Here is a 20,803-nt window from a genome sequence, read left to right as displayed (position 1 = left end):
CTACTATACATAACATGTCTAGCAGTCTGATATCTCACTGGCTTGTTATCAGGTATGATGTCAGTAAATAATGATGTACTGTACATATGCACCTCTTACTGCATGACATATGGACAAAGGGTGACAGACTTGGGGGACAGAGGCACAAACACAAGGCCAATATTGACATATTGCTGTGATAAACTGAGAAATGTCCTGGTGTAACAGGGTTTGTTGTGACATATCTCTTCTGAGGGATATGAAGTCAGTAACTCACATGGATGTCACCATGTACTGACTGCAATCATCAGAGTATGCTACTGCATATCTAAAGATAGGAAATGTGTGAGTAACACAACACATGTAAGACTCCAAACTCTGCACAGTCTGCAGATAGCCCTACAGGTGAGAGTTTCCTCAACCACATAACACTGTCATGCCAGACTTTAAATCATGTAGAACAGCCATATCCACACAAACCCTGTTAAACCAACATTACTTCAAATGTAGAACAGCAATACTTACATTCTGTCCCCATGTCTGGAACACTCCTCCTGTTTGTTGGCCTGTCTCCACACAGTATGTTGTAAGAGGTATTTCCAACTACCCTCTGTGATGCTGTTTGTCAAACACCCACATGAAGTCCTGCTCACAGTGAAGGAAAAGGGCCAACACCCACATGAAGTGCTTAGTTATAGGAGTGTGTTTCCATGCAATTGGCTATAGGAATGATACCACAGCTGTTCCACATACAATTAGCAAATGGGGGACTGCAATTCATGCACAGGCCATCAGCTGATCATGAGCATTCCTTACAAAACTCAAGCTGCTGCCTATGCAAAACAGATGTACTTTTCCACATCCACCAGAGAGGGAGAGAGAGAGAGACAGAGAGACAGAGAGACAGAGACAGAAAAAAAGGAAGAAAGGAAGAGTGTAAGAGAGTAAGAGCCAAGTGTGTTTGTGTATGATCCATGGGTGGAGAGTGGTATCTGGGTATTATAACAGTTGCCTATATTGTTTACTAATCCATACTGTCACATAGTAATTGCACATGGCTGTACACATTTATGGCTGAGGATTGTCTACAACAACCTCTACAGTGTTTGAAAACTGTTGGCCTTGTAATGTGGACAATGGGACATATAGGTCCTCAATATAATGATGTAGCAAAACCCACACTGCAATGGATCCTGTCAGTATACACACACCCCAACACCCACACAGGATACTGATGACACACGCACAAACACACACTTACCAGTACTGAGTTTCAAACCCCTACCTGACTATGTATTGCTATTACTGTGTTATGCAGTTATTGCATGTGTGACAGAGCCTACATGTTGTAGAGCTGTCCAAGGGTATCCTTTAAGGTGAGTGACATCAGCAACAGTGCTAAAGAAGGGATAAGGGAAGTGTAGTACATGTGACTGTCCATAAAAGCAGGTGTTAATGGAGGCACACACACACTCTGTCAGGGAAACAAACACATCATCACAGTTGACAGGAACAAGATTAGGACCCATACCTAACTAGTTTGCTACACTACAGTATCATAAACACTACAGAGCTTATTTGGCTGATACATGGCCAAAGGGTTATTTCAAGGTAAATTACATCAGCAGGTGTGCTAAAGTAGGCCAATGAGAGGTGTAGTGATTGTGAATGGCTTCAAAATCTTTAATCTCCATACACAGACACACACACACACACACACACACACACACACACACACACACACACACACACACACACACACACACACACACACACACACTTGCCAGTACTGAGATGCATAGGTTCATTGCTTTGCAGGTGTGTAGTAGGTGAATGGGCCTGACAGCTGTACAAGGCTAGGCAAAGGGAATACCTTGGCATCAGGCCACATGACAATGGTCTCCAGTGTGGCTCAGGAGTGTAGTCCCTGGAGTGGTCCCCACAGGTGGGTATTGTATTCACCATCCACTCATCTGGGTTACTATTGTAGGTGGCCAGTGATGTGCACTGCTTCCCATGTATGTGATCTATATTCCATAACATGGACAGTGTCTGGGTTGTGCACATGTCCCACACACATGTTCTTTGACATGTGGAAGTGTACTTGAGGTCTCTGGGGCATGTTGTGTGTACAGATTGTTATCTTCTGATGTAGCATTCCTGACCTCATTTGGGGAGACCTGGCTATGGAACTGAGGTTGTGCTTGCACCTACATTGACAGCATGATACAGGTATTCAGTGGAGTTAGTGGTGTCTGTCCATACAGGGCATGTGTATAAGGCATGGTATTCCCTTTGTGGGTTACATTTGCAGACTCTACAGTTGTTGCAGGCATCCAGTGGGAAACATAGCAAAAGGACCACTGTAGCATTTATTAGCCTACTGTAGGGGTGGAACAGGGTGCCATGTCCTTTTACTTGCTGGATAATACACACTTGGTCAGGAGATGTTACACATCACAGTACTTTCTGATGTCAGTGGCACTGTTGTAGTCAACAGGCATGTAGTCCACTGCAATAACACTGTAGTTACTATCTGTGATGCAATATGCAGGGAACTACCAATATAGTGGTTGTTGCCTAGCCAAGTGTGTTTGTGTATGAGACATGGGTGGAGAGTGTTCTCTGAGTAATACAAGGGTTGCCTATATTGTTCACAGATCCATAATGTCACATGTAGGGCTATGGATTGTCTACACCAGCCTCTCTGGTGTTGGACATCTGTTGTCCTTGTAAGGTGGACATTGTGACAAATAGTAGGTCCTCAATATAATAATTTAGCAAAAACCACCCCAAAATGCATCCTGTTATTACACAATCACAGCAACCTACACACAAGATATGGATGACATGCACACACCTGCCAGTACTGAGATTCAAACCCCTACTTAGCTATGTATTACTATTACAATGTACTGCATTTATCGCACATGCCACAGAGCTTATTGGATGGATGTTGTCCCAAGGTATTTCTAAGGTGAGGAACATCACCAGCCCTTGTAAATACTGGCATTGGGTGATGCAGTGGTTGAGAGATCCCAAAAATAATTTTACCCTAATCACACATTTACATTTGCCAGGGATGAGATTCAAACCTCCATCTAACAATCTTTATGGACCATTATGTTACGCATTTACCACATGCACCACTGACCTAACATGGTTTAGGGTTGGCAACAGGTACTTGTAAGGTGGATGATATCTGCAGGACTGCTAAAGTCAGACTCTGAGATGTGTACTGGCTGTAAATGGGGCCAAAATATTTGAGGCACACACACAAACACTTGCCACAGATGAGAATCAAACCCATACCTGTGTAGTTACTGTTACTACATTGTTCTACATTTATGGCATGCACCACAGAGCTTATAGGGCTGGCTTTTGTCCAAAGGGGTATTTAAAAGTCACTGACATCAGCAGGCTTGCTAAAGTAGGACAATGGGAGGTGCAGTGACTGTGAATGGCTTCAAAATCATTAATCTCTACACACACACAAAGCTTCACAGTTACCATGTCTGAGATTAGAACTCCTACCTAACTAGTATGTTACACTATAGCATTACACAGTTATCACACAAACACCACTGAGCTTATGGGGCTGATCCTTGTCCAAAGAGGTATTTCAAGGTGACTGACATCAGCAGGCTTACTAACATAGGGCAATGGGAAGTGTAGTGACTGTGAATGGCCTCAAAAGCATTAATCTCTACACACACAAACACACACACACACACACACACACACACACACACACACACACACACACACACACAGTTGCTATGTCTGGGATTAGAACTCCTACCTAACTAGTATGTTACACTATAGCATTACACAGTTATCACATGCACCACAGAGATTATGGGGCTGATAATTGGACAGATAGTTATTTCAAGGTGACTGACATCAGCATGAGTGCTAACATGGGCTATGGGAAGTGCAGTGTGTGTGAATGGGCCATAAACCATTCCTCTGGAAACACACACACAACACTCAGTCACACACAACTTTACATTTGACAGGACTGGGTATACAAATGCTAGATGAATACTGATTTGTACTATCATGTTACACAGTTATCACAAGCACCACAGACACTATAGGGCTGAGGGCTACCAAAAGCAAATGTCTACAGTGATTGACATCAGCACATCATGTGATATTGGCCAATTGGATGTGTGGTGGGTGGGACAGGCCTCATGATGGCAATCTCTTTGTCACTGTCTGCCTCTCTCTTCCCACATCTCTGTGTGTGTATGTTTGACCTATTATAGTGTGTTGGCCTTGGATATGTGTGAGTATTCCTATCCAATGTGTGTGCAAAGCATGAATGGTGTGCAATGTGGTGTGTGTGTGCACAGACATCTGTGACTGACAGATATGTATAGTCCACTGTTGTTGTCAGACATGGGCTTCATTTCTCTAAGTGTTGGAGCATGCCCAGTATGACCTTCTTGTCAGACATGGGCTTCATTTCTCTAAGTGTAGGATCATGCCCAGTATGACCTTCTGTATTGAGTGTGTGAATCCATTCCAGGTAGGTTGTACTCCAGTGCAGGATTTTGTGTTCTACACCTACAGCTAGCAACCTGTTTCTGCAGGATATCTGTAGATAGGTTGACAATATGGAGTCACAATGGGTGAAAGATAGTGGGATACTGTAACTATTGCTGTCTGTGCTGCTTGTGTTACATGGTTGGTGTTAGCAGAGATATTCAGACATGTACTGTTTTACACTGTGATGTATTATGTCATCAACTACCAACAGATATACTTATTTGCTCACAGTTATTTCCTGGGAAATACAAGATGAATGAAGCTGTGTCCAGTATTGTGGTCTGCAGCCTACATATTCTTGCACACTCATGCCATTCTGGAGGGGTAGCTGCAGACACTTGCTGATGGATCTGTGTAAATGGTCCAGCACCTTGGTACTGTGGTGGCTGAGGATCCCCTGCTTGTACATCTATCGACATAACAGAATGGCCATATCCTGCTGTGGCCATACCTCTCAGCTGTACAGATTCACCCAGGTTACCCAGAGGCAGGGCTCATATATCTGGTCAGTTCCCCTTCACATTGTGGTTTACAAGTGGGTTTGTAGCCACCCATTACTGGGTTTGCAGGCAGGGGTAGTATGGGCACACATCAGAGTTTCAGACTTCACACACTCCATGGTGTCCATGCTTCTACACCCCCTTCTGTTATTCTATCCTCTTCCTAACATTATGAAAGTGATATCTGAAAAATATCCCTATAGTTGTCCCTTCATCCCAGCATTATTTAGGGGTTGGTCCACAGTTCATGCAGTAGGACATGGTGGGCATGCTACTGGGATTTGTCAACATGGCCTTACATTTGTGTTCTGTGGACTGTGTTATGTTGTTAGTTGGGACCCCATGAGATAACATACATTGGCAGTATGGGTAAGGCACAGGCATTTGACAGAGGACTGTAGGGAATTTGGTAGTGATGCAGACCATCTGTAGCATGCCAGTGCATTCTGTCACTCCTACAGTCCCAGGCTGTGAGCCACTGGATTCCCCTGGGTGACAGGGTAAGTGTGCAAGGTGTTAATGGCAATAGTTCCTGTCCATATTAATCCATCGGTCTGGATGCTGGCAGGGTGCTGTTTACAGCTAGGGACACACCTGCATAGGACACCTCTTCAGCATGCTGAATTCTGTGGGTATTCCCATACAGAAGTGGGGGTCATACTGTACTCATTCCCAACAGCAGGGATATGACCTGTGATAAACCTGTGGATGATGGTGGGGTGAGCTGAGTGCATGTGTGATATGAAGGCTTCTTGCAGCTGACTCACAGATATACCTGGGACATTCCATAGGCAGTCTCTCATTACTTCATAACTGTGCATTTTGTGGTCTGCCAGTGATTGGCCAGAATACATCAGTATTCCATACTACACAGACAACTAATGTGCTGCTAACCTGTATGTACAATTCCAAAGGTGTGTGCAGTTGACAGTTACATTTTATGTACTCTGTCTAGGGTACTTCCACCTGTGTACTGTGTGTATGTTTGGGCCCACATTCATGGCATGTCCATCTTTCAGATGGTGACAGATATTGACATCTGAACAATGAGTATGGATGACTGCTGAATTGGGTCTTGCTGGGATGCATTGTGGTTGGCACTGCAGTTGTCAGAACATGGCCCTGTCATTGACAGTACTGGCCATAGGCCACTGGGACACAACCCTCCATGGCTACATGCTGACCACTTCCACACAATGTACAACACACAACAACCTAACACACAGAGCCCTGCATATTGTACACATGCAACAATCTATCCTGTAAATTGGGCCAGCTCAGGTAATCTGTGCTCCACTGTTATTAACCCCACTCATACATGTTACTGCATTTCTACATAGGATTGTGGGGGGCACACCTGACAACTGTAAACATTTGCTATGACTGTACTGGTATTTCAGGTACTCTGTTGGCTTCCATTTTGTTTTGTATTCTGACCTATCATGCAGACTAGAGGCATATCAGTAGAGTACAGATCTTAGGTTTTATTGACCTACATTTCAGTTTCAGACTTCATACCCTGCAGAACTAACATACAACTGCCTGACCTGTTGTAGTCTGTCTGTGTAGGTCTGGAGGGGCTGTTATCCATTGCCATTAATTGGAGGCCTTAGCACAGCCTTTCTTTATGGTCATCTACACCTGTCCTGCTGGCTGAGGCTGTTGTTGGGTATGTGAACCTCACTGACATGCATGTGTGTGTCCTATGGACACACATTTGGGCCACCACATGTACTGCAGTGGGATTTGTCACCTTGTCTAGTACTGCCTACTTTGTTGACACCAGTATTTGTTATGGATTTCATGCTGCCCATATAGGTGTCCACTATCTACTGCCATCTCATTCAGCCACCTGTTTCCCTTGCATGCTCACATCCATACCATAGCTACAACTAGCAGAACATACTACTCCATTCAGCAATTGATAGGAAGAGTGAGTTACTTGTGGCTGTGCCAGTATTGAGGATGGTGCTGGAGGGCTGACTATGTCGGATGCACATAGTACACTCACTATACATGGTAAAGCACAGGTAGTGTCATGTTTGGCATCCCTTTTACTGTATGTGCAAGTCAGAGATGTCATTCCCTGGGTTCCTACCGTGTCAGTGTATGTGCTATGCGTTGCTTCTTTGCCAAAGCCTGGCCATACTGGGCACGCCTTTTTCTGCCTACATGGGCAGGCTCAGGTTGTTCCTCCTCTGAGTCACTCTGTGCCTGTGCGGGCCTTGGCAATGGTGGGGGGCTGTGTGGCCCTACCCCATGTTGTTCCTGCTGCAGCTGTTTCCGCAGGATCATATTGTGTAGCATAGGACATACAATGAAAATTTGTGTACATGTAGCTGTAGAGTACAGCAAGGCTCCACCAGATATGTGCAGGCACCAGAACCTTGACTTGAGCATCCCAAACACACACACTGTTATGATTCTCATTTGTTCATGTGCCTCATTATGGAGTTCTTGTTCGGGTGTGTGTGCATTTCTGATGAGTGTCATCAACCACCAGTGCGCAACCAGCATCCCCCACTAGGTGGCCATATGGGATGTCCCCACTGGCAAATCTCTGGTACAGCTGTGTCATATGCCAGATGTGGGAGTTGTGATAGCTTCCAGGGCTGCCAGCACACACATTCATTATAATGCCCTGGGCATTGCACACGACCTGGAAGCTGATGTAGGGGAAGACCTTGTGGTTTATGCAGACCCCACCCCACTCACAAGGTGATGCTTTGATGTGCATGTGCATGCAGTCTATAGCACCCACTACCTCAGGGTATTCTGCTATTTCGTAGAAGAGACACATATTGCTGGTCAACGCCTTACGAGTGTTGAGGAAATATATGTGCTCACTGGCATGTGCTGACATGGCATCCAGGAACTGGTGGAGTACCCTGCATGCTGACACCTGTGAGATCCCCATGATATCCCCAGTTGGCCTTTGGAAGGTACCTGTGGCTAGTATTCGTAAGCCTATACATACCTTGGTATCCACTGGGATGGGCTCCTCTCTGTTGGTTCTGTGTGTGAGGCATGGCTGGCACAGCTCAACAATTTGCTGTGGGAGGTCCCTGTTCACCCTTTAGCACTCCACTATCTCCAGCTCATGTAGCCCCTGGTAGGTTACCCTGGGTCTGTACACTCTTCTCCTCACTGTGGGTTGGCCGTCAGCATTCTCATCCTCACCACCCTCAGCCTCTTCCACATACTGATGAATGAGAGCAACAGCAGCCATTATCATTTTGTTAGTTTTGTCAGGTAAAATTTCCCCATATGTGTACACCGGTGGTGTAGAGTTTGTGGGAAAAACCAGAGTGAAAGGTGTTTGCATAGTTTATAGTAGTGTGCTGGGCTGGGATGCTGCCTATGTAATTGGCTGATTCTTATACAGTTCACCTCCCAGCTATACTAGTTCTCCATGATTGCCTTCTTACTGCTTTTTTCCCTTCCTGTTGCCTTCCAATTTAAGCCCCGAGGTGCACCACACATACCCAGTGCTCAGATGTGAACAGAGCTGCTATTTCCTGTTTTTTTTTAAACCCAGTGTGCAGTGCGCACACCTGTTTAGGCAATGTAAACACTGCTAGGCAGCCTCAGACACACACCCTTCCTTAGCTGTGCTTAGCTAAAGGCAAACATGGGCCACAGAACTCCAATAAGCTTACAGCATGCATGACACTTCCGCTTATGAGGTAATCTACCTGTTAGGCTTGTACCATGGTGCACTTGCACGGTTGGGTGCAAGCTAACACTGAGGGATGTGATTCAGTATCAGTCCCCTTATTTGCATAAAACTGACTGCTAATGCATGGTTACAAGACTGACATTCAGCCTTCCCCCTTAGCAACCACTATTCCATGGCATTGTTGTCTTCTGCATGCCATTGACTATTATGGCAGAATGCTGATTTTGGTTTAAAAGCTTATTTCCAACTTTTTTTTTATTTTCAGGGCGATCCCATTTGTGCACCGCTGCCCTATGCTTAAATAGCCAAAATCGGCCAAAAAAAAAATTAAAGTTATTTTTTATAATTTTGCAACTATTTACCATGCCAATGGCCATCTATTTGGCCATTGGCATGTCTACTACATTGAATACATGCTTTCTTTGGAGCTGTCATGCCTCCGTTTTATAATTTGCAGAAATGCATTCAGTTAATAGCCAAATACATTTCTGCAGGTTACACTATTCCTGCACAGACACCTACCTGCTTCCTGGATCACTAATTCACCTCATCTACATGGTTTTTACCTGCAAATGGGGTAATTAGCATACAGGAGTTGTGTCCATGCAAGAATAGTGTAGGAGCGCTCGTGCATATCCCGGGACTCATTCCTGGATCACTCGTCGACCATATTGCATGCAGCAGCTCTTGCACTATTCCTGCACACCATGCAGAGCTTGCTGAATCCTAGGGTGTGTGTATTTTTTCTTGGTTTCCTTCATATAATTCTTCTTCTTTGTCAAAGTACTTTCTATCATTATGTCCTAAAGCTTCCAATGCATTGTCATAGGTTCTTTTATATTTTTCTTTCTCTACTTTTCTCACATCATATTGCCAATGTAAAACAAATATATTTTTTGTTAAATATCATCCATCATTCAGAGCAATTTTTATAAAATGTTCTCATAGTAATATGATCTTTCCATAACCGTATTACTAATCTCTTTCCTTCTTTATTCCATGCGTTCTCATTTATCCTATTTATTCCTTTGCCTATTTTATATATTCCTTGTTTTCCTTTATCTCTAACCACACTGTAAGATGACCAGAAAATCTTGTTTCAACTACCTCCCTTTCTCACATAACTAAACTTTCTGATTTCAGTTCTATACATACCCTCTTTGTAAGTCCATGAATATTTGTCCAAAACTTTTAACTTAACCATTTCTTATAACTAATAATTTTTTTCTTATTTCATTTCCTTTCTTCTTATACTTGCTTCTTAAATCACAAAGTCTCATGTTATTATAATATTCATATTTATCTCTACATAGTTTAAAATCTAATCAAATAACCTGTCTCTTTCCTTACAATTAGTATGAGCATATAATGTTATAATTATATATACTTGTTCTTTTCCATTTTAAATCTACAATGGTTAATCTTCCCATTTTTGCTAAAGTTACATCCTAATACCTTTACTGTATTTCTACAAAATACCTCTATTCCAGAACATCGCTCATTTCCCAAATTCCAGATCATCTTTTCTCCACATAGTTTTTCTATTTGTCATCTTTCTTCATTTTTTAAAAAGAAAATACACCAAAAACACTAGGTGACCGTAAATGAGCAGCCCAAAAGCGATAAATAACTTTTTATTCTTTAATAAATTCTAGTACCTCGGCCTTCGCCTTCACAAGGAATGTTTACCATAAAAAAATCCAACGCTTATAAACCAACAGCCATAGTCAATTAAACAATTAAGTAATTAAACAATATATATTCATTTAGAAAAAATATACAATCATTTAAAGGAACCTAGTAATCATACATTACCTAACATTTTATAACATTTTATTTGAATTACAAAATAAATTATAATTTTTTTAAAACATTATAATTACTAAAAATACTTAATACAATATACCCCTAACATACCTACAAATATTAACAAATACATGCTTTAATTGATAAATATTAAATTTCTAAATTCAAACCATTGGGATATAAAGTATTAAACTTGATAATACAGTTAGACTCCAAGTTCAACAGACTCCAAGTTCAACAGACAACTATTCTCTGTGTCATATCACCTACTTAGAGGCAATCTCTGCTTGACTTACAAAGCCATGTCCGACCCAGCTCTGTTAGAAATGCTACATATAAAGAAATCCCAATCCCTCCACACCACATGCTCCAGAGGGCTTAACCTCATTACCACACTCAACAGAACATACTGGCGGGACAGGTTCATAACCCAGAGACTGCCCATGCTATGGAATAGACTTCCCATACATGTCAAGCAGAGCACCTCACTAGCCCTCTTCAAGAGAAATCTTGATGAGTGGATGGGAAATAGAAAATTCACCCCGGGGATTACTCCAGTTGCTTTCCTCAACAGAGGCACTGGGAGCTAAGGTTGGGTGGCACAGTGCCAGAGTAATCCTATGGGCTAGGCTTATAAAGGCTCCAGGGCCTCTAGCCTAGTACACACCTATGAACCTATGAACTATCAAAGCAGATTTTAAAGCTCCTTATAATACCAACAATCAGTAGTCATGTGACTTTAACAGCCAGTGATGTTAAACCAGTAAAATAAAAAAAATAGTTGTAGAAATTGTTACCACACTATGAATTCTTTAGTATCAATAGAATGACACATTTAAAAAAAACACAATAAAAAATACCCCAATTAAAACATACTCAATTCATTAACCTATAAAATCATAAAAAAATAGTATAAACATTATTAGAAAACTAAACTGGTGAATAATTAAAATTTCATTTTAAAACAACTGTAACAGTTTGCAAATTGTTAGTATAACTTGGAAGATTTCAGCTTCAAGACTGGTGTTATAGATATATATTCACTGAGTCCAGGAAAGGTGGCAATATTGAGTTTAAGTTGTCACTTAAGTTCTTTATATTCAATCAAATTTTCCTATTGCCCCACCCCAGGTAATTTTTTGGAATCACTTTTAAGATGCCAAAAATAAACTTTTTAAATTTAGGACCATTTTGAGAGTGTTTGTAGAGGGAGTTATTAGTGCTGTTTTTTGAGAAGTCATAGTTGTGCTCATAAATTATTTTACAAAGAGATCTCTCCATTTTGTTAATACAAAAACACAGGAAGCTCAAGTACACTGCTATATAAATAACTCCTTTAGTCAGATAATTCCTTTCGACTAAGGATACCGTACCCTTATAGTAATGAAACTTTCAAGACTGATAAAGGTACTTTCCATAATGAAACTACACTGGTTGCAGGAGCCACATTTTCAGGTATCTACCTCTTTGTAGTTGTAATGAGCTGAATTATGGTTTTCTAAGAGTTTTTTAAAATCCAAACCTGTTTTAAAAACAAAACTGGGGGCCTCTCCTACCGTCTTGAAAATCTTGTCATCTGTTTTGAGTATGTTCCAATTATTTTTTATAATCTCCTTTAGTTGTTATTATATTTTATAACTAAAGCCTTCAAGAAATTGCTTTCAACTGTACAAACATGAGAAGGGAGGTACATGGGAAAATAGGAATATCATGAACTTGTATGTCAGATTAAATGTTACAAAACTGCCAAGTTTGAATAAACACAGCTCTCTAGATAGTATATTAAAGCTATGAGCAGTGAAATTATGAGAATACCATGTATGTGCATGTGTGTGTATATATCTATCTATATATTTATATATATAGATTTATATATATATATATGTATATATATATATATATATATATACATATATGTATATCTATATATATATATATATATATATATATATATATATATATATATATATTTATAAATATATATATATATATATATATATATATATATATATATATATATATATATATATCTGTGTGACTGTGTGTGTGTGTTGTGTATGTGTGTGTGTGTGTGCAGGTCTACTTCAGAAGAATGACAAACCAAAAGATGGAAAATTCAAAATACTAAATATTAAATAGGTAAAACTGTCAAATCTGCTGAACCACTTCAGCAAATTCGACATTTTTGTCAAACAACGAATGTGACGTCCGTACAGCTGCACAGGCAAGTGAAAATCTTATACTGCACCCCCTAAACCCCCGGCAACGTATATATTCTAACCCTGAGATCACACTACAGTGAGGAAAGGGATAAATTTCCCAATTCACAGTGTACTACAATCTTTATTCAAAACATTAGCACATAAGCAAATGCAAAGTGGCATTTGCTGATAAAAACTCTCACTCAAGTAGCATTCGGCAATACTGGAATGGGCCAACTGACATTCGACATTCCCATGTTCGCCACTGTTAATTCTACATTTTGTTAGTAAACTACATATATATATATATATATATATATATATATATATATATATATATATATATATATGGATTCACTTAGAATCCCGAATTTCTGAAACATCGAATTTCATATGATTGAGACTATATGATCAATGTTTCAGAATATCGAGATTCCAAAACAAATCTAAAATTAAAAAAAAAAAATCTTTTTAAATGTTTCTGCAGGGGGCAAGCCCCTGCACCCCCCACACCCCCGCTACTTAAATATACCAACACCAAGATCGCACTACAGTGAAGAAAAGGGAAATCCCCCATTCCACACCATATGCAGATCTCCGTTTGACCATATGTATTTCAAAGTTTTAGGATTTCAAGATTCTTAAGGGAACCCATATATATATATATATATATATATATATATATATATAGAGAGAGAGAGAGAGAGAGAGAGAGAGATTTTTCATATAGTCCTAGTTTTTATCTAAGTTAGCCGGTACATTTTTTAATATGAACAAATCATTATATGTTTATCACATAACTATTTGATGCATATGGTTTCTTATAAAAGTTTAAAAAAAAAGATTATGTATTGATCACATTATTTTAAATTGCTATAAATGTTTGATTGTGCACGTGCATTTTTAGATTCTGAAGAAGTCTTGAGAATCAAGATGAAAGTGCTCCATCTAATTAAACTTTTGATATTGATCTTTTGAGTTTCTTGTGAAGTGTCTGTGACATACTCATGTTTATTTTCTCTAACTAACCAAAGGTAAGAATTGAACTGTCTACGTTGTAGATATACAGTAAAGACTTTAACCCTTATGCAAAATCCTATCAAGTGATGGTTTCCTTTTGGGCAACCATAGCAGGACTGAAGCCTATAATCTTCTGACCCAAAGTCATATGTGTTATTCGTTAACCCACATGGCCAAATTATGTAGCATGGTTTGTTAAGTGATCATTGTCTGTCCTTGATTTAGAGTCTGCTATCTATTAAGCTGCATTTGCAGAAGTGACTATGCAGAACTTCCTAAGGTACCCAGAATGTCACATTGTATCTAGACTGTACATTCTGCATATAAGATCACTAAAGTATACCTATACCCATTTGTATCTTACCTCTGAGTAAAAACCTAATTTGTCGGCATCCTTCACTGACACACCCAGTCTAGACCACCTGTTTCACTGTTAGTACTGAGCACATCTGCATTATAGGATGATATATCTATAGCTACTTGTTCTATTCATTGATCACACAAATCACATAACAGTGCTCAGTGTTGGTGAAACTATCTTGGAAATTCACATACTACTTGGGAACTAGTGGGCAATTTACAAAATCCTCAGACCGTTGCACCAAGATGTACTGACATGAGTAGCTTGGTGTGGTAGCATTGCCAGGTTAAAAAAATGGTGGTGCAAAAACATAGTGAGGCTTTGCCTTCCTACCCACTCCATCCAACTTCCCTTCCTAAGCTGTGGTACCTTAAACATCACCATAAGTCACTCCTTTTTCTGAGACTCCAGTCAGTACACCTAACTGACAGCCACTTACAGCACAACATATTAGAAGACTATACAAACCTCAGTGTCAACTGTTATATGGCTGGTTTGTTTGATGGTATCTCTCATTGTCCACCTCCATTAGCTTAAAATGACCTTATAGATACAGAAGGCATGGGCATACCACTGCAAGACTCTTCTGATGCAAAATTAGAAATTTAATGCAATATCTACAGTGCTTACCAAACTTTTCTGCCACTCTAACTTTATATTAGGAATATAACATTTTCAGGCCTCTAACAAAGTTTATTTATTTATTTATTATTTTTTTTTTTTATTTTACATTTGTTAACTGGGATAGTCCAACTGGATATATGTCCATTTCAGTGGAGGCCCAGGGAGAAATGCTCCAAAGAGACAATTATAGACAACATACAGACAAAACATGGGTACATATTTCAACTAGATCTACTAGGGTATCTAGTTGTTGACACATATAGGTATAAGCTTCAGACAGTTACAATAGTTAATAAAAATTATTACATTGTACATACTCACACAGATACAGATATACCATCATTCCGCTATTGTGGTATATATTTATATGTAGGTAACAGATAAGTCACTAGTTTAAGCCAAGAGTTACAACATTATCGGAGTGGTTCTGATATTAGTCTGGTATAGAACAGGGACATAGCCATTTGTTGTTGAGGTAATTGTTGATAGCTTTCTTAAATGTAGGTAAGGAGGTTACTAGGGTTATGGATGAAGGAAGGGAGTTCCAGATTTTGGCCACATAAGAAGAGTAAAGGGAGTCACCAGCATGGTTGTGAGATCTAGTAACTGCTAACTGTAACTTGTCAGTTGAGTGGAGTTGCCTGGGACAGGAATATTGTTGTACAATGTTAACCAGTGAAGGTGCTATAGTTTGTTGATAGAGTAGCTTGTGAGTCATAACCAGCTGACTATAAATAAGTAGGTTTGGTAGTTCAAGCCAACCCAATTGCTTTAGATTTTGGCAGTGATGTGTTCTGTAGGAGCTGTTGTTGGCAAATTTGGCTATCTGATTATAGCAGGTGGTCATTTTATTGATTTCTGTTTTGGATAAGTTAATCAAGATAGGTGAGGCATACAGTAGTGCTGAGAGAAGGTGTGTACGTTCAATAGTAGTTCTAGCATTATGGGTCAGGTATGGTTTATGCTTGTAGAGACTGCCTAGCTTTTTGTTAGTACTTTTAATGGCCAGATTAATGTGTACATACAATTTGAGCTTGTTGTCAATAGTAATACCTAGTAGTTTTGTCTGGGCTTCAGGTGATATGGGGGTACTGTTGTGTGAGTGGATAGTAAAGGTGCAGCTGGGGGCAGTTATAGATGAGGGATGAAATAGCAGGAGCTTGTTTTTTGGGGGTTGAGTATTAAGCCATTCTCTGTAAACAAGCTTTCAACTGAGTGAAAGTTATCCTGGGTTATTTTGTGAAGGTCTAGTAAAGCTACATATTATAGTTGAGTCATCAGCATATTGTATAAGGCTTGAACGTTTAGCAGCTGAGTGGAGATTATTTGTAAAAATTGAGAACAGTAAGGGGCCCAGTATAGACCCCTGAGGGACATCGAGTGTCACAGGCAAGAGTGGAGACAAGTTATTGCTCCACAGTACTGCCTGTTGTCTATTGTTGAGATAGTTTTTAAACCAGGAGACTGCTAAATTATCTAAGCCTAGGTTTACAAGGTGGGAGATTAGTTTTTCATGGTTAACCATATCAAATGCTTTTCATAGGTCTAGGAAGATGGCTGAAGAAATCTTACCATCGTTCCTGTTGTGATTAATGGTATCTATGAATGCTAGTAGGGCAGTGGTTGTGCTGTGTCCTGGTCGAAACCCATGTTGTGTTTGTGATATGAGCTCTTGATCAATAAGATGGGTCATTAATTGATGGTGACCACATTTTTCTAATATTTTAGCAAGTGGGATAGTATTGCTATTGGTCTGTAATTGGATATGTCGTAAGAATTTCCCCCTTTGTGAAGGGGTATGATATAGGCAGTTTTCCAGATCAAGGGTACTAAACATTCTGAGATGGATCGGTTTGTTAGGATTGAGACTGGTTTAGCTATTTCATTCACTGCTAGTTTTAAGAATTCATTGGGGAGGGAGTCTGCTCCTAGTGTTATTGGTTTTAGTTGGGATAGTAGTTTTCTTATATAGGAGGTTGGGGTGGGTTGTAGCTTAAATGTGGGGCTGTTGTTAGGTTTGGGGGGGCACATGTAGTATTTGCATAGGTTTGCTTTTGGGCAAGGGCAAGTACAGTCTCAGTAAAGAATGAGTTAAATGATTCTGCTATGTTTTCCTTTGTTAAACCTGTTGTTGGGGGTGGGGTAGTGATTTTTCCAGGGTGTAGTAACCTGTTCAAGCCTGCCCTGAAATTTTTTAGATTGTTCGAGTAATGAGTTGGATGGGTAATAATTTTATCCTGCTTGACTAGTTTCTTTGTTAGATTTCTTATCTGTTGGTATGCTTGCTGTGTTCATGAGTTTTTGTTTGACCCTCCAGGCTGTCCAGGCTCTATTCCTTTCTTTTATTTTTTCCCTTGTTTCCCTTGTTAACCATGGAACTGTTTTGGCCTTTACTCTGGTAGTTCTTACAGGGGCATGCCTATTTAGTATTTCTAGGAAGGTAGAGTTGAAGTGTTTGGTAGCTTCATCTAGGGGTAGATAATACAGTTGCGACCAGTTGTATAGCTTAAGATCATTTAAGAAGTTAGGAAAGTTAAAATGTTTTTTGTTTCTTATTGTTTGGAGTATAGGGGTTTGGGGGCGGTGGGAGTTATATTTGAGTAGGTAGGTAGTCTGATGGTCGCTTAGCGAGTCCGAAAGGGTACCTGCTAAATAGGAGGAAGGTATTTTATTTAGTAAAATCCAGTCTAAAAGTGTTTCTCTATTACTATTTTTGTTGACTCTAGTGGGTTCTTTGATTAGTTGTGAGAAGGTAAGCAGGTTGATATGATTAGTGGGAGTCTGGGAAGAACATGTGAGCCAGTCAATATTAAAGTCCCCTAATAGAATAGTCTCTTGAGGCAAGGTTTGTGATAGCCACTGTAGTAAACTTTCCATGATGGGGATATTATTGCCTGGGGGGATATAACCTGTTACTAAGTTGATAGTTTTGTTGTTGCCTGTTTTGAGCTTAGTTAAGAGTATTTCTGCCTTGTCCAAGGGGGGTAAAGTTAACTCAGTTTTAGCTATGGTTAGTGTATTTTTGTAAATAGGGAAATGCCACCACCCTTCTTCTTTAGTCTATCTTGTCGAAGTATGCTGTATCCAGGTGGTAGTATCTCTGTATCTTTGGCAGTTGGTTTCTGTTAAACTGATTATATCTGGGAGATATTGTGAGATTAGAGTATGAAGCTCATGTATTTTGTTGTTTATGCTCCTGCTATTTAGATTTAGGAGGAGCAGACTATTTGTTGGCCTGGTATTGATATGGGTTAGTGTGCGAGGTTTTTGTGCATTAGTTGGAGGATTTATACTATAAGGACCTGGGTTAGGGTGGATATCTCCATCATTTAATAGTTCGTGTTTGTTTTTTAGTAGTATTTTCACTATTTTTTGTAGTAGTATTATGTATTTCTGGGTAGTAAAAGATTTGGGGTAGGTGCTGATGGGTTTAAAAAGGGTAAAGCTAAATGCAGTAGTGGTGAATAGGGTGGGGCTTATTCTTATGGAGTATGTAGAGAGGATGGGAGAGATCATGGATGTGGATTTGTGGGGAGGGGAGGAGTTTTTTTTGTATAGAGTAGCTGTAGCAAGTGATGTGGTAGGTAAATACTAGGAAGAGCAGTAGGGTCATTTGCTGGAGGATTATATTCATATTAAGTGGCTTTGGTTAATTGCCAGGAATGAAATGGAGTGATTTAATTAAATTTATGCGGGTAGTGAGGGGTGTGATTGGTACTAGTCAATGCAGTGTGTGGGAAGGATGTTGATTGGGTTTAAGTTAATTGTGGGAGGGACTGGATAGGTATAAATGTAGTTGATGTGGGGGGTGGGTGGGAATTGGGGGTAGGGTAGGAGAGCAGAGAGAGCCCAAACATAGCGAGAGCGAACAGAACGGGACTGACCGATCTGGCAGGTAAGACCACAAAAAACTATCAGGTAGACCTGAGCATATGAGCATATGAATTACTTGGGTATGCCACAAATATCTGTTCTTTTCTAGCTGAAATACTGTTCTGCAGTACTTTATATCAGGGTAAAGGGTATTTCTATATCTACAAGTTATGCGTTACTGTAGTCAGGTTCCTTACCTATATTCCACAGGGAGTAGCAAAGGTAGAAAATGGCCTGAGAGGGATCGTTTAGTATATGCGTTTAGTATATAGACCTGTGATACAATTCAAATATTGTTTGATGTAAGTGGGAGGGTGGAGGGGGAAAACTAAGCTTGCCGCCTGCCTTCAGGTGAGCTTACAGGGAAGATGAAATGCAACTATTAACCTTATTTCAAAGATGGAGTTTTGATGGCTGGATACTTTAGTTGAGAAGGACTGCTCAGTAGCAGCTCCATGTAACACACAGTCACACAGTGAAGACTAGGGCTAGGTATTGGTTAAGGTGGCTGATAGGTCTAGAAGTGAGAAGATAAGAAAAACTTATAAGTAGGAAGCAAAAGTACACTCGTATTCACATACTAACACTATCAAGCTACATGAGAATGAAATTCTACTGAACACAAGTTGGCACATAAAAACTCTAGTACAGTACACCTTGTTATACAGTAGGTAAGTAGCTTAAGTGTAACTACACTATATTTACTATACAGAGTGTGACTACAGAACAAGATAAGCCAATCATAGCTGTGATAATGTTTGTAAGACCACAGTATTAGTTATGCATAAGCATGAATTCAGGCTCTAGGAACATAAACTATCTATTGTAATGTAAAGCCCTAACAACCTAGGCAGCTGTTAATTCTACTCAATGCTAACCTCTCACTCCCCCTCTTTGTATAGCATATAACTCAAATTGCAGTAATGGTGTTTTCCCAGAGACTATAGTGTAAAGAGGGGGACTCCTTCAGGCAACGAAATCAGTTGTGAGAGTGTCTAGTTCTGTTATCACATTAGGGAGTTACCAATCCCAGCTGTTTGTATCAGCTGCGATAGTGTGCTCACTCCTCTGCCAAGTCTTTATACTGGGAGGATCTGGGAAAAGGGGAACTTGGGCCCATGCATTTTCCTGGTCACGTGGGAGCAGGTCAGCACTATCGTTCGTGCCTAAAAACAATGTTATTTGCACGCTAAGGATCTTTCTGCGACCCCCTTGTAGTAGGGAGTGAACAGTGTTCCAGATTAGTAGCATATAATGCACAAACTATGCGATCACACTAACTGTGCACAAGGATGCAGTGCAGAGCTTTGCTTCGCGCTAAGCCTTATTTGTGTAGGCAATATATATATATATATATATATATATATATATATATATTTATTTGCATTTGTTAACTGGGTTGGTCCAGCTGGGTAAGAATTACCCTTTTTCAGTGGAGACCCGAGGGGAAAAGCCTCAAACAGACATACAAATACATAAGAATAGAGACAAATTAACAATATTACAGAGGAAAACAATATTATGGGTACAATGGATAAGAAAAACAAACAATGAACGTTTGAGAAAATGAGTAAGGTAGGCCAGAGGCATGCATGCAAAAGATTTATGAAAAGGTGTTCTGAGCAAGATCTCTGAATTAAGTTAAAGTAGGCAAAGAAATGATGATTTTAGGTGTGGAGTTAGTAGTGTGGGAGTTTTAGGTGGGAGCATGTGAAGGACATTCCCATTTGGAGGAGAGATGGGAGAGAAGCATGGATTTGAAATTGTTGTGGTTAGGTATATTACGTAGTGGTGTGGGGAGATTGTTACATAGTTTGGCTATAGTGTGGGATAGTAGTAGTTTACCAGTTGGGTGGATGGGTTTGTGTACATGCAGGAGGTTTTGGTCTGTGGATCTCAGGGTACGGGTAGGTGTGCAGGGTGTTAGAGATTTATCTATATATATAAATACAGTTACGAACATTCACCGTAATTGGCGTGTTAGCAGCTCCCTGGTGCCGTTGGTGTAGTTTAAACACTTTTAACAGCCTTTGATAGTTAGGTTATTGTGTAGGCAACATATATATGTATATATTTAGGCATGTAATCAGCTCCCTGGCACCGTTAGTGTAGTTTAAACACTTATAACAGCCTTCGCTAGTTAGGATATTGTGTAGGCAATATATAGACATATATATATATATATATATATATATATATATATATA

This window comes from Protopterus annectens, chromosome 13.part0 (assembly GCF_019279795.1).
Source record: "Protopterus annectens isolate FY-2018-M chromosome 13.part0, PAN1.0, whole genome shotgun sequence".
Lineage (NCBI taxonomy): Eukaryota > Metazoa > Chordata > Ceratodontiformes > Protopteridae > Protopterus > Protopterus annectens.
This window is presented reverse-complemented; position numbering follows the sequence as displayed.